This window comes from Suncus etruscus, chromosome 1 (assembly GCF_024139225.1).
Source record: "Suncus etruscus isolate mSunEtr1 chromosome 1, mSunEtr1.pri.cur, whole genome shotgun sequence".
NCBI classification, from domain to species: Eukaryota; Metazoa; Chordata; class Mammalia; order Eulipotyphla; family Soricidae; genus Suncus; species Suncus etruscus.
This window is the reverse complement of record NC_064848.1, coordinates 207,733,513-207,745,613: the sequence shown is the minus strand read 5'-3', so window position 1 is coordinate 207,745,613 and position 12,101 is coordinate 207,733,513. Positions and strand designations below refer to the sequence as shown.

Below are 12,101 nucleotides of genomic sequence, written 5' to 3'. Positions count from 1 at the left end.
TGCTGCCCTGTCTCTCAGGTCCCCCAAGTTCGGTAGTGGGCGGTTTGTTTGCTTTGTTTTAGTTGGGTTTTGTTTCTTTGACACACTAGGATGAAACACAGGGCTGCGTACATGCCAGGAACTGCACCTGCCGCCCTTCTCATGTGTCTTATCCTGTTCTCGTTTGGCGGTGCTCAGAGGTTACACAGCACGTGTGCTCCAGCCCTTTGAGCCACCTCCTGGTTTTGCTGATCTTAACTGAATAAAGTTTTAGGAGTTTTGCACTCAGTCTCGTCCAGGCTCTTTTTCAGGCTGTCTTTGTTGGTCGTGATGTCAGCAAGTGAGGCGGATCAGCTTCACCAAGCTTAGAAATCTGTCATGTTGGGTGAATGGCAGCTGGGAAGCTGCCAGAGTCTTGGTAGGGTCTTTCTGGTGCCCTCCCAGACGTGCCCTTGCCCCTACTGGAAGGTGATGACTTCCTGCCTTCAGGAGCAGGGGGCTCGGTGCCACCTGGGCCCCACCTGAGTGTAGGTGCCACCAGAGCAGTCAGGATCATGCTCTGGGCACCAGAGACTGAGGGTCTAGATTCTTTTTTTTTTTTTTTTTTTTTTTTTGGGCCACACCCGGCAGTGCTCAGGGGTCACTCCTGGCTGTCTGCTCAGAAATAGCTCCTGGCAGGCACAGGGGACCCTATGGGACACCGGGATTCGAACCAACCACCTTTGGTCCTGGATTGGCTGCTTGCAAGGCAAACACCGCTGCGCTCTCTCCGGGCCCCAGGTCTTGATTCTTAAGGGCTGAGATGTTCTCATGAGGATGAATCCCTCATCTAGGCCACCTCAGGCAAAGGGACCCAAGAGAGATATGGGGGGACATGTCAGCCCTTGCTCCCACCGGACTGCCCTTTTTTCTCTCTTACCCTAGGAGGTAAGGTCTCTCCTTAGAATCATGTTAGTAGAGCCAAGAGGGGAATTGCCAAGAATGAAACAGATTGGGCCAGTGAGAGCAAGGGTTACGTGTGTCACCCCCATTTCAGCCACAGGCCACTTGTGGCCAGCTCCTCTGTCTCATCCAAGCAGGACCCCACAAATAGCGCACTCTCCATTCAGTAGTGCTTTTATGTTGTTGCCTTTTTTTTTTTCCTTTCTAGTGTTGAAGCCCAAGCAGAGCAAAATTCCACAAGTGGAGCTGGGAGGCCAGACACATGCAGATGAGGCTGCAAGGGGGAAGGGCCAAGTGAGTGGCTCTTTTTTTTTTTTTGGATTTGGTTTTTGGGCCACACCTGGTAATGCTCAGGGGTTACTCCAGGCTATGCCCTCAGAAGTCGCTCCTGGCTTGGAGGACCATATGGGACGCCGAGGGATCGAACCTCGGTCCATCCTAGGCTAGCGCTGGCAAGGCAGGCACCTTACCTCTAGCACCACCACGCCGTCCCAGTGAGTGGCTCTTATACCAGCCCCATGCCACCTTCCCCTGCAGTTAGGACACGCTGGTGACACTGCCCACTGGAATGATGCCACCAAAGCTGCCTCAGACTTCCTCCCTGTGCCACACTTTTCCATTTCAGGTAGCAGAGGGCTGGTTCCATGGCCCTTGAGGCTGGAAATGGAGGATTCTGGGTGCACCTTCCCACCCTCATGTGGTTGGGGGCAGACCTGGAGCATCTCTGATGATCCCAGGGACATTGAGCATAGGCAACAAGCGGGACCCAGTGTCAGCCAGGACAGGGGAAGTGTTGTATGATGGAGAAATCATGGTCCGCCCCCACCCACTGACTGGCCACTCGGAGACCCATGCCCAAGGACTCAAGGACATCTTGGCGTGAGGGACAAGGCAGAGAGCAGGCCAGGGGGAGGCACATTCCAGCCCTGGTAAAGCAGAAACTGTGTGTGTTCATGCACACATGAATGTGTAGCCTCAGGTATATACCTGTAAAATAAAATCCCCAGAGTTGTGAAAACATCCAGGCACTGTAATTCTATCCCCCAATGCAGACAGGTCTGAAGAAGGGAAGGTGGCGGTGAAGAAAATATAAGCCAAGCTAGTCAAGAGAGAGTCATGGAGTCAGTGGCTGCTCTTGGCTTCTCCCTGTGGTCTCTGCCAGAACCAAAAGCAAGAACTCCTCTTTCTTTAATTAAACTAGTTCCCAATACACCAGGAAGGGGAAGGTCAAGAGTCATCCAGGTGGGCTATACATATCCAAAGAGATTTGTGGGGTCCAGAGTGGTGGACAGTGGTAGGCGTTTACCTTGCACATGCTAACCTAGGACAGACCATGGTTCGATCCCCCAGCGTCCCATTTGGTCCCCCAAGCCAGGAGTGATTTCTTTTTGGGGGTGGGGGGATTGGGCTACACCGGGTGACGCTCAGGGATTACTCATGGCTATGTGCTCAGAAATCGCTCCTGGCTTGGGGGATCATATGGGACACTGGGATTGAACTGAGGTCTGTCCTGGGCCAATTGCTTGCAAGGCAAACCCTGCCACTATGCTATCACTCCAGCCCCCAGGAGTGATTTCTGAGCGCATAGCCAGGAATAACGCCTGCACATCAACCAGGAAGATGGAGGAACACCTTTGTTTTGGGTTAATAACTGAGTGACATTTTACTTACACCCATTTATACAGGAGTGTGCCTGTGTTGGATGGGGCTGGATGGTGGTGGAAGGAGATGGGTGGATGAGAGGCTTTCTCCTCCAACCGGCGAGTCTGCAAGTTCAGGATAGTGGCGAGGAGAAAAATCCATAGCAGTCAGGCTTCCAAGAGACATCAGCTTTCTTCATGCCCTAGCCACCACATGTGTGGCCTTCAATCTTAAACCTATTTAAGCATGTGCTCTTCAGCTTGCCCTGCTTCTTCCTCCCTCTCTCTTGCTGAATCCCCTTCAGCCCTCTCTGGACAAACCTTTTGTTACCTCCCAAAGACCCCTCCCAGAAATGGGCAGGTCTTATAAGCAGGTAAGGTTACAGGAAGAATGGGGGATGGGCCAACATGCCTGTATGTGCTAATGTGTGAGCATGAGCATTTACATGTGTCCTCATTCACGTGTGCATGTATGTGTGTCACTGCACTGTGTGACATGTGTGTTCTAGAAATGCATGAGAGAGTGTGCCTGCCTCTGGGGAGTGGAAGCAGCCCCCATGTTGGCCTCCCACTGCCTAGTATTTTCAGTTCTTGGTCTTCCCTTCCTAGACCAGCAGTGCTTTTATTTATTTTTTTTTGGGGGGGGGTTGGGGATTCACCTTGCAGTGCTGAGAGGTTACTGCTGGCTCCTGCTTAGAAATCGTGCCTGGTAGGCTTAGGGGACCACATGGGACTTTAGGGATCGAACCCAAATCCTGAGTTGGCCCCATGCAAGGCAAATCCCTACCTTTGTACTATCACTCCTGCACCCCAGCAATGATTTCACTTTATTTTTTATGGGTTTGTTTTGGGTCCAACCTCAGGGCTTTCTTGGGGCTTTCTCCTTGGTTCTGTGCTCAGGAATCTCTCCTGTTAAGAAAACAGTAGACGGGGCCCGGAGAGATAGCACAGCAGCGTTTCCCTTGCAAGCAGCCGATCCAGGATCAAAGGTGGTTGGTTCGAATCCTGGTGTCCCATAGGGTCCCCCGTGCCTGCCAGGAGCTATTTCTGAGCAGACAGCCAGGAGTGACCCCTGAGCACTGCCGGGTGTGGCCCAAAAACCAAAAGAAAAAGAAAAGGAAACAGTAGACGGCTTCCGCTGCCTGGTTGACATTATGGTGGCTACCTCTGGTCGCCTAGTGGACCACGTGGAGCAGACTCCATGCTTCAGCCTCCAGCACCTCCTTTTCCTGGTCATCGATGAAACAGACCGGATGATGGACAGCAAGCATCAGTTCTGACTGCGGAGTGTGGTGGCGGCTGCCTTAGTGGGGGCTCCGCAGACACATTGGGTCTGGTGCCGCTCAGGCAGATCCAGGTCCTGACTGCTGCCAACACTTCTCAGCCCCAAATGCCGCTGCAGAAACTGCTTTTCTCTGCCACTCGGACCCAGAATCCAGAAAAGCTGCAGCAACTCGACCTCTACCACCCTCAGCTCTTCTCAGCGGGGCTGGTGCATAGTGACCCCCCAAGACCCTTATGGGGATGGGGACAAAAGAGGGAAGTATGCCTTCCCCGTGGGCCTGACATGCCATTATGTGTTCTGCAGGGTGCGTTCCAAGCCACTGGTTTTGCTGCACTTGCTCCGGATCTGGGACCTCTTTTGTTTTTGTTTTTTTTGTTTTTGGGCCACACCCGGTGACGCTCAGGGGTTACTCCTGGCTATACGCTCAGAAGTCGCTCCTGGCTTGGGGGACCATATGGGACGCCGGGGGATCGAACCGCGGTCCGTCCAAGGCTAGCACAGGCAAGGCAGGCACCTTACCTCTAGCGCCACCGCCCAGCCCCGGATCTGGGACCTCTTGAGTGTGCTCTGTTTCACCAGCTCCCGAGAGAATTCCCACCGGCTCTTCCTGCTTGTCCAAGCTATTTAGTGGGGGAGCAATGGTGACCAAGTTCTCCCGTAGTGGCCCTGGCCAGAAGAGGACCATCCTGAAGAAGTTTGAACAGGACAAGTTCCAGCTTCTCATCAGCACTGATGCCACAGCCCGAGGCATCAATATGGAGTGGGGTGCAGATAGTGGTCAGCTCTGATGCCCCTCAGTACTTGCGGACCTAAGTGCACCAGATGGGGAGAACAGCATGTGTGTAGGCAAGAGAGGCAGGCCAGGCCTTCACATTGCTACACAGAGTGCAGGAGAGGAAGATCCCGCGGATGTTGGCTGAGGCAGGCTGCCCCAGCTGCAACAGCAGGAGACCCGGGATGACGACCTGCAGCTGCTGGTCCCACAATAGGAAGAAGCCTGGTGCAGCTGGAGTTGGCGGTTAAGGAAGAGCGAGCCCAGAAGGCGGCTTAGGCAGCACTTCAACGGACAACTAAGAGGCACAGCAGACCCTCTGCATCCTGAGGCTCCCTCCTGCTGATGGGCTGGAGAGAAAGGCCTCGAGTGGGAGCTGTTTTCCACATCCATATGCTGTCCCCCCGTCATAAAGTCATCACAGTCAACACTCATAACTGGAATACTAGTTATTTTTATGGGAGACAGAACCAGGAAGTCTACAAAACGGTCACTTTTTATACCACTTGTCTGGTAAGCTATCACTATTCAAGTAGAAATGCTTGTTTACAAAGTAAAAAATAATTGTATTGCTGAAGATCAAACCTGTCATCTGCATGCAAGATCAGTGCCGGCCCACTGGACTCTGGCCCCAGCTTTCACTTTCTAAAGCAGAAGGTCACCAAGGCTTGTTGTCAAATTGCAAAGTAAGCCCTCCCCGTTGGACTTTCTGACCAACTTTCACTTTCAGAAGCAGCAGGACACCCAGACATGTTGTCATCATGCTTTTGTCCCATCCTGTGGGAATAAGACAAACCCCAGACACCCACCCACTCGGGATCAATGTCTGCTCCAGATGTGGCTCCAAGGTCAGAAGAAGAACAGATGATCTAGGGTGGCACTTCCAATTGGGCAGTCATTTCTGGGCTTTCTGACTCCTTGCTGGGTCTTCAGGTGCTAACTGTGCCAACTGTCCTCTGTGCCCTTCTCCACCTTGCATTCCCCTCCTTCTTGTGTGGGTAATTCTGTGGGGTCTCAGCCTCTCAGCTTGTCATTTTGCACAAGAAATCAGACAGAGTCAAAGGAAAAGGTGCATTTTGGTTAGGGGTTATTGAGCAGCTTCTTGTGTCTTACTGAGACGGCCAAGCTTCTATTCATCTGCTGCTTTTCCTGCCACTTTTTGTTTTTTGTTTTCAGGTCACATCGGCAGCGCTCAGGGGTTACTCCTGGCTCTGCACTCAGAAATTGCCCTTGGGGGGCCGGGCGGTGGCGCTAAAGGTAAGGTGCCTGCCTTGCCTGCGCTAGCCTTGGACGGACAGCGGTTCAATCCCCCGGTGTCCCATATGGTCCCCCAAGCCAGGAGCAACTTCTGAGCACATAGCCAGGAGTAACCCCTGAGCGTTACTGGGTGTGGCCCAAAAACCAAAAAAAAAAAAAAAAAATTGCCCTTGGAAGGGCCCGGAGAGATAGCACAGTGGCGTTTGCCTTGCAAGCAGCCAATCCAGGACCAAGGGTGGTTAGTTCGAATCCTTGTGTCCCATATGGTCCCCCGTGCCTGCCAGGAGCTATTTCTGAGCAGACAGCCAGGAGTGACCCCTGAGCACTGCTGGGTGTGGTCCAAAAAACCAAAAAAAAAAAAAAAAAAAAAAAAAAGAAATTGCCTTTGGCAGGCACGGCGGACCATATGGGATGCCAAGATTCCAACCACTGTCCTTCTGCATGCAAGGCAAACGCCCTACCTCATGCTATCTCTCCGGCCCATCCTGCCACTTTTATTAGCCAGAGTTTAACATAAATCGCTGGAGGGTCAGGGTTGATGTAATTAAGGGTGAAGTATTAATTAAATTAATAAAAGTCCTTGATGGTTGGGGCTGGAGTGGTGGCACAAGCCTAGGACAGACTGTGGTTCAATCCCCCGGCATCCCCAGCCAGGAACAATTTCTGAGCGCATAGCCGGAGTAACCCCTGAGCGTTACCAGGTGTGGCCCTAAAAACAAACAAAGTCCTTGGTGGTAGTGGATGATAGTGGATGGACGGTGAGGCCTTTCTCAGCCAGGCCAGGCACCTGCAACTTCTTTAGCCTGGTGGATCTGAGGGTTCAGGGTGATGGGGAGGAAATGATCATTTCAGGAGACATGAGGCTTTATTATTAATAGGCCCTAGCCACCATGTGCATATCTTACATGGCTTCTCAGCTAACCTTTTAAGCAGTCTCCTTTAGCTGCCCTGCATCTATCCTGTCCCTCCATTTGGCTTCCTGCTGAGGATTCTTGCTGAACCTCCGCTGAGTCTCTTCTCCTTCAGCCCTCCCCCAGGCCTTAATGACCAACCTCAGACCCCTCCCAGCTGTGGGCTGGTCTGATCATGAGGTGAGATTAGCATTCAGCAGAGGGAGGGGTGACAAAGGGTACCTGTGCTATAGTTAACTCAGAAAAGGTGAAAGGAAAAGAGGGATCTGCGCCTGAGTCCTGGCTCCAGCTGAGACGCTTGGGTAGAAGTGGCAGGTCCCTTAACACTCCTCACCAACATCTTCCATGACTGCATCCTGCGGGCCTTTTGTCGTCTTCTGCCCTTTGGGCTGTGGTTCACTAGCCCTGACTGGCTTGGGTGGTGCTTTGACATCCATGGCTGCTTTATCTTCCTCTGGCAAAGTCAGATCTGCTGCAAGAGTTTTTTTGCGGGGCCGGAGAGATAGCATGGAGATACTGTGTTTGCCTTGCATGCAGAAGGATGGTGGTTCGAATCCCGGAATCCCATATGGTCCCCGAGCCTGCTAGGAGCGATTTCTGAGCGTAGAGCCAGGAGGAACCCCATATCGCTGTCAGGTGTGACCCAAAAACCCCCAAAAAAGTTTTTTTGCGCTTCTTCCCAGACAGAGTAATGTTGGCACGGGCACCAGACACCCACTTCTTGAGGTGGTGCTTTGTGATCAGCCCTTCATCCACCATAGTCCCGACCACCCAGTGCTTGAGGTGTCACACTTGAGGTGCCACACACCCACCGGTGCTTGAACAGCTTCTTCTTCAGCTCCTGCAGGGGAGGAAGGTGTGAATCAGATGCAGAGCCAACACCAGGGTCCCAAGCCTTACACCTGGACCCTCGCGCCCACCCGTCCCATCTCAAGAGGAGATTAAAAGACCCCAAGAGCCCTGGATTCCCAGGGGTGGAGTCTAAGCCCCACAGTCCAATTCCCCTTTTTCTATTTGTTAGAAAGATCCATGGATGGGGCAGGAGTGATAGCACAGTGGCAGGGCATTTGCCTTGCACGTGGTCAACACAGGACCAACCCAGATTTGATTCCTGGCATCCTATATGGTCCCCCGGGGCCAACCAGGAATGATTTCTGAGTGCAGAGTCAGGTGTAACCCCTGAGCACCTCTAGGTGTGGTTCCCCCCCCCCCCCAAAAAAAAAGAAAGACCCACGGAAGGGGCTGGAAAAATAGCACAGCAGTAGGGCATTTGCCTTGCATGCTGCTGATCCAGGACTAATAGTGGTTCAAGGCCGGGCGGTGGCGCTGGAGGTAAGGTGCCTGCCTTGCCTGCGCTAGCCTAGGACGGACTGCAGTTCGATCCCCGGCGTCCCATATGGTCCCCCAAGAAGCCAGGAGCAACTTCTGAGCGCATAGCCAGGAGTAACCCCTGAGCGTCACAGGGTGTGACCCAAAAAAACCAAAAAAAAAAAAAAAATAGTGGTTCAAATCCCAGCATCCCATATAGTCCCCTGTGGCTGCCAGGAGCAACTTCTGAGTGCAGAGCAAGGAGTAACCCCTGAGCACTGCTGGATGTGACACCGCCTCCCAATGAAAGACCCGTGGGTGGATGAGGAAAATATCAGATAGTAATCAGCTGACGAATTAATCATCGGTGAAGAGCAATCAGGGTGTTGCAGCTGCTGATCAGGGATTACTCCTAGCTCTGCCCTCAGAAATTGCTCTGGGCAGGCTCAGGGATGTCGGGAATGGAACCCAGATCCGTCCCAGGTCATCCGCATGCAAGCAAATGCCCTATTGCTGTGCTATCTCCCTGGCCCCCATTTATCAGATATCTTTAACACAATTTTGCTTATCCCGCTGGATCCAGTACTGACCTTAGGAAAGTCTTTCAAGTAAGGACTCATCACTACTGTGAAAGCACTCTTCCCTTCTTAGGGCATGTGCATGGGAGAATTTTTAACAGGTATGCCACATTAAGTTTATCTTGAGGGGCTGGAGAGATAGCATGGAGATAAGGCATTTGCCTTGCATGCAGAAGGACAGTGGTTCGAATCCCGGCATCCCATAAGGTCCCCCAGCCTGCCAGGAGCGATTTCTGAGCGTGGAGCCAGGAGTGGCCCCTGAGCGCTGCCGGGTGGGACCCAAAAACCAAAAAGAAACCGAAACAAAAAACGAAAAAAAGTTTATCTTGAAAGATGTTGGTAAATACTCGTGAGCAGTATGAGATGACTCAGAAGGAGTGTTATGCAAGCTAACACTCCAGTAGAGGGTAGCACATCCAGTGCAGCAAGAGGGGGCTACACCCGTTTCGCTATTTAGTGTTATTCCACTCACTATTTTGAAATTTTCTTTCTTTTTTGGGGGGAGGGGTTGGGGTTACTCCTGGCTCTGCACTGAAAAATGGCTCCTGGCAGGCTCAGAAGACCAGATGGGAAGTCACTGAACCGGGGTTTGTCTGAAGTTGGCATGTGCAAGGCAACTATGCCCACCAATGTGCTATCGCTCTAGCCCGTTTTGAAGTTTTCACATCTCTGGGCGCCAAAACTGTGGGGTGGTCCTTCACTTTGTACTTGGAAATCAGAGTCCTGGGAAAAGGTGCATTTGGGCCAAGGGGTATTGAGCAACTTCTTGGTTCTTATGAGTCAGCCAAAATTTTATTCATCTGCTGCTTTTTCTGCCACTTTTAGTAGTCAAAAAAAAATTTTTTGGGGGGGGTCACACCCGGCAGCGCTCAGGGGCTACTCCTGGCTCTATGCTCAGAAATCACTACTGGCAGGCTCGGGGGACCGAGACGCTTTACCTCCATGCTCTCTCTCTGGCCCCTATTAGTCAAATTTTAACATATATCACCTGAGGGTCAGGATTTACATAATTAAGGTGCTCAGAAAAGGTGAAAGAAAAACGTAAAGTGATTTTACAGGTGTATGACAACATTTACCATGTTCAGGCTTCCCTTAGCTCTTCTCTGTCCCCTCCTTGCCCCTCTCTGACCCCTCTGTGCCCCGTGCCTACACATCTGAGCTGGAACTACCTAGCCACCCTCTGGCAGCTGAGGATTCTTGACGGGGTCCCTTCAGAGAAGCCCTGCTTACCCTCTGCTGCTGCCACCTCGAAGATGCCTGTGTGGTGACTGGGAAGTCCCGTGGGGTCCAGTCCTGCTTAGTCTCTGGGGCTCCGGGAGCCCCAGAATTTGGTTCTGTGTCCTGGTCTCTCAAGCACCCCCCACTTTGGTGAAATCCTACTCAGAGGCACAGAGTTCGGTTTGCTTTTTGTTCTGTTTTGTTTCTGGGCCACACCTAGCGGTGCTCAGGGGTCTGTCCTGGCTCTGCACTCAGGACTCACTCCTGGCAGGCTCAGGGCACCATTCAGAATGCCGGATATCGAACCCGGGTGGGTCGTGTACAAGGCAAACGCCTTCCCCGCTGTAAGATCTCAGGTTTGATTACTGGGTGGAGTGGACCGGTGGGAGCTCCGGCTCCACAGACGGGCAGGCGGGGCTCTTGCAGACAGCTGGGAGCAAAACTCTCAAGCGCAGCTGTGCAGGGCAGGGCAGGGTCTGGAGCGCATGAGACACTGGGAGTAGGAGCCCGGTGCCTGCCCAGCGTTCCGAGAGGGACGGTGACCGTCTCCTGGACGTCCCCGGGTGTGCTCCCCTGTAGGCCAGGACCCCGCACAGAGCCTGTTTGAAAGGTGGGCCACGGAAGGGTCAGGGGTACCACCTCTGACCCCTCACTTGCCCCCTGCCCCGCCGTCGGTCGCTGGGGCGAGGACGGGAGGGAACCAACCAGCAGAAGGGGAATACTGTGTCTCCTGGGGTCGCCTGCTGGCGTCCCGGAGGCGCTTCCAGGAAGCTCGTCCAAGAAGAGAAATCGAAACCGAGAAAGGAGGAAGCCTTAGAGCCTGTGCGATCCGGAAAGTCCCGACCCGCTTCCCGGAATCCGTTTCTTTCCAGCAAAAACTGGGCGCGCCGGTGCCGTCCCAGCTGCACGGCCGGCCGGAATGACACCTGTCACTCCGAGGCCACGCCCACGAACGCAGATCACGCCCCCTCACTGTAGGCCCGCCCCCGCACGTGATGCCCCGCCACCCAGCAGCTCCCGCTCCTCCTGTCCGGCCCCGCCCACAGCTTGGCCCCGCCCTCCAGGCCCCGTCCCTATCCCGGTCCTCTGAGCCTCAGCCTGAAGCCTGCGCCCACGCCGGGAGCGACTGCAGCCGGGACAGGGACAGGCAGGCCCGGCCCTCGGAGGCGCCAGGTGAGAGTGGCGAGCGCGGGCGCAGGCGAGGGATGTGCGAGGGGCGAGCGGGAGGGCGAGGGCGTGCAGTGCACACAGATGGGGGCTCCCGCCTCAGCCTACCTGTCGTCCTGCGGCACCCGTTGGCAGCGCCGCTGGGCCCGCGGAGGGCAGAGAGTGGGCGTCACGCCTACGGGCTGGCTGCGTCGACGCCCTCTTCTCCGGGGGCCAGATGCCATGTTTCGGGGCTCCTTCAGGCGCTGGACTCAATTCCTGCACACATGCAGCAAACACACACCTGTGCACACTCACGCACACTCGTAGGCACAGCACACACGCATACACTAGACACCTGCAGCCAACTCAGACCTTTCACACCTGAACGTAAGCTGCACACTCGCATACTCAGACCTGCAGATGCTCACACCTGCACGCACACACTCACTCCTACACACACTCTCACTCACCTGTACACACTCACATCCACACACATCTACACACTCTATAGCTGACTCCTGTACACACCTCTGCACACCCAAACATGCACACACCTGCACACATACCTCAACACATCTGCACAGCTCACACCTGCACACACTCACGAATGCCCTGAAACAGAAAGGCAGGGCAGAGATGCCCCTCGGAGGGTGCCAGCTGCCTCTAGTTTCTGCTCCGACCCGAGTTCCCTGGGGCGCTGCTCTGGTGCCAGAGCCACATTCACGCCTTGGCAGCAACCTTGCCGGACTCCTCCGATTCTCAGCCGTGGTGAAGATTGGAGGGACGGTCTGCCCAGCCTAGTGGCCAGCTGGGGCCCCTGCGGTCCAGGGTACAGACTGGGCAGGCGTTTCCAGCATCCAAGCCCGGCTGCAATTCCAAAATCCTTACCGGAGCAGACCAGCTGACAAAAGATCCTTCTTTTGTTTATATTTGTTTTGGGGCCACGCCTGGCGGCACTCAGGATCTACTCCTACCTGGCTCCGCACTCAGGGATCACCCTTGGCAGTGCTCAGGGGGCCTATATGGGATGCGGGGACCCAACCCGGGTTGGCCACATGCAAA

At 54.1% G+C, this 12,101-nt stretch overlaps 1 pseudogene; it reads left to right on the top strand.

The window, feature by feature from the left end:
- The first annotated feature begins 309 nt into the window (after window positions 1-309).
- On the top strand, window positions 310-4,897 carry LOC126001512 (ATP-dependent RNA helicase DDX51-like; annotated as a pseudogene).
- The last annotated feature ends 7,204 nt before the right edge of the window (window positions 4,898-12,101 follow it).